Source organism: Crocodylus porosus, unplaced genomic scaffold (genome assembly GCF_001723895.1).
Source record: "Crocodylus porosus isolate Cpor-Errol unplaced genomic scaffold, CroPor_comp1, whole genome shotgun sequence".
In the NCBI taxonomy this organism is placed as follows: domain Eukaryota; kingdom Metazoa; phylum Chordata; order Crocodylia; family Crocodylidae; genus Crocodylus; species Crocodylus porosus.
Genome location: NW_017728906.1, coordinates 107,296,734 through 107,299,578, shown reverse-complemented (window position 1 = coordinate 107,299,578; position 2,845 = coordinate 107,296,734).

The following is a 2,845-nucleotide window of genomic DNA, read 5'->3' as shown; positions in this document are numbered from 1 at the left end:
TTTGTGTAGAGGCATTTGAGGCCTCCTGTGGGTGTGTATACTGACCCCTTAGTCCCAACGTTACCCTGGCCCCTATCTCTTACCTGTTTATTCGCTTTGCTCGTTGGGCTGGGCTGGGCTGAATTTAATAATTCAAATTGAATTATTAAAATTTCTGAGCATCACCTCTCTCCTTTTATATTTTCTTATACTTGGCCTCATTCTAGTGTCATATTTGGACAGCTAATGGCTACTAAGAGGAGACAGGGAACATTTATATTAATTTTAACTTTTTAAAAACATTTACACTTCACAATTTTGGCAGTTTTTATAGCTCCTGTGAACTTTTTCTGCTGCACAGAGCCTAATGGGTAGTTTTGCATACGGCCTAGTAAGCCTACCTGTCCTCAACTAATTGTGGGGTTTTTAAAATTAAATAAAACCCTTTACAGAGTTGAAAATTAATAATTATTAGGTATTCTGCCAAGTCTCACCCAAAACTGAGGCAACAGTATCTGGATCATGACCACAGTAGTGTGCCAAGATTTTACTGAGTCCTATTCTGAATTCAGTAGATCCTTGAAAATGCTTTGAATGGCCTTGCTATATGTCTTCTGGCATAACATCATTTGCATCAGTAGCAAAACAGTGGATGGGTGACTGGGCGTGAGCTGCAGGCAGTGGCCAAGGAGGAAGGAAAAGGTTGCTTCACCTTCCCATACCTTGTCTCCCACCTTGCACCTTCCCTGCAGTGACTCCAGTGGCAAGTAGGGCCAGGTGCCAGTGGGCAGAAGTTCACTGCTACTAGGGGGAGATATCTCCTTTTTGCCACCACAAATCAGCATTTAAATGGCTGCTTAACGTGTCAGTGGCAAAAAAAGTGACATCTCCCCTACAGCAGCCAACTTCTGGCCACTGCTCACATACCATGCACTACTGCCACCCAATGTGCAATACCGGAAAATTACTCCCCCTTTCCTTTGCAGAGTATACTTGCTTAGACCTTGATCTCCTTTTCAAATGACATAAGAAAGGTATTTTATGGCTATGACTTTTTAATGGATCAAGATTCTTTTTATTGCTGTGGGTAGGGGGTACATTCAGGATTGCTCTATCAAAGGGTTTAATAAAAGAGTGAAGCAGATACAGCATGATGAAATCCATGGCAAGGTTATCTGTGAATGGATGATATAAATTAATGTGCAAACAAGATATGAAAATATTTCCTACCACAAAGATGAAAAAGAACATTTTCAAATATTAAAGGGAAAGGGCTGGCCTGGAATTGAGAAACATTTCAAAGAAGGAAGGAAGCATTCATACCTTGTTATATAATTGTACTGCTTCCCACCAGCAGTGTCTAGAGAATGAGGGAAAAGCTAACGTATACATAAACAGAAGGGTGATATACTGCCCCTTTGTCTTTGAAGAGCTGAGCTCAAAACCTAGTTTCAGATAAAAAATGATGTGTGACTACATCCAACTCTGTTCACATCACAAAGTAACAGTTTTAACCCAAATGCTGATCTCTGAGTCCCAAGCCCAGAATAGCACAAGGTCCCCAGAAATCCTGATGATGAGGGTAATGTAGCTAAGGCAGGATTTGCATGCACTGGAGGACCTGGCTGGAGGCACAAATGCTAAACTGCATGCCTCTGCTAAACTTGAGGCAAGCCACTTTCAGTAGTAATAAATTCACCTTTAATTCACAGAGGGGAATACAAGTAGATGTGTTGCCTTTACTTCTGTCTGAAAAATATCACTAAGTTGAGTGAAAGTAGAATCAAGAGGTGTCTGACAGTATTTTTTTGTACTTGTTCATATACCACTAAAAGTGTTATTTAGAATTAATGATACCCCTCTCTTCAATTTGAAGAAATTGCTAATGCTTTTCCCATAAACATAATATTAAATTTGTAGTATTTTAAACAATAAAGAACTAGCAACCCACCCAGTGGTTGGAATTTTTAAAGCATTACCAACAGCAATTTTAAAAAAAAAATGCATGAGGCACTGACAGTAATCAGACTGGCTGTTTAATCTCATTCTTTAAGAAAAACTAAGTGTTGGGTTTTGAGCACTTAGGGCACATCCACACATGCAAGCACATGCACTTGCAGTAGATCAAATAGAAGCAGTGCAAGTTTGAGCCGGGGCTTTTTGCTTCAGTGCACGTGCTCTGACATGCACTTTGGTGTGGAGCAAATTGTGCCAGCTGGGGCAAAATAACCCTGCCTGGCTCCTCCCGGATCTGCAGCCAGGGGGAGCTAGAGCCCGGGACCAGCACCTGTGCTGTCCCCAGCAGTATAAAAAGCCACCCTGGCAAGTAGCTCAGGGCTACTAGCTTTCAGGAGCTTCTGGGGCCCTGACAATTGGTACCTGGGAACACTATCCCTTTTGCCAGCTGGACTGCTGCAGCAGCCCTGAGAGTTCCCTGCACACTCTACCCACTGCAGCAGTCTGGCAGTGGGGGCTGCTGCCTGGCTGTGACCTGCTATACACCTGCCAGACTTGGATAGGGACTGTACAGCCAGTAGAGGCATCTGCCACTCTGGGCCAGCTGCCAGTGGACTATGGTTGCAGGGTTGGCCTCTGTATGGCACTACTGCCATGTGTACCCCCTGCCATCTGGGCAGCTATTGCCCAGAAGATGTGACAGACCCCAGGTGGCCACCCCCACCTATTAATTGTCCTGCATGGCAATTTGCCAACCATTTTGTGCTTACCACCTGCCAAAAATCAGCATTGGAGGCTGTATCCACTGAACCAAATGCAAACATCACTAACCACTGGTGATGCCCATCTACCTAACCATACAGCTTTCAGGGAGGTCATTTGACACATCCACCAGAGCAAGTTTGGACTT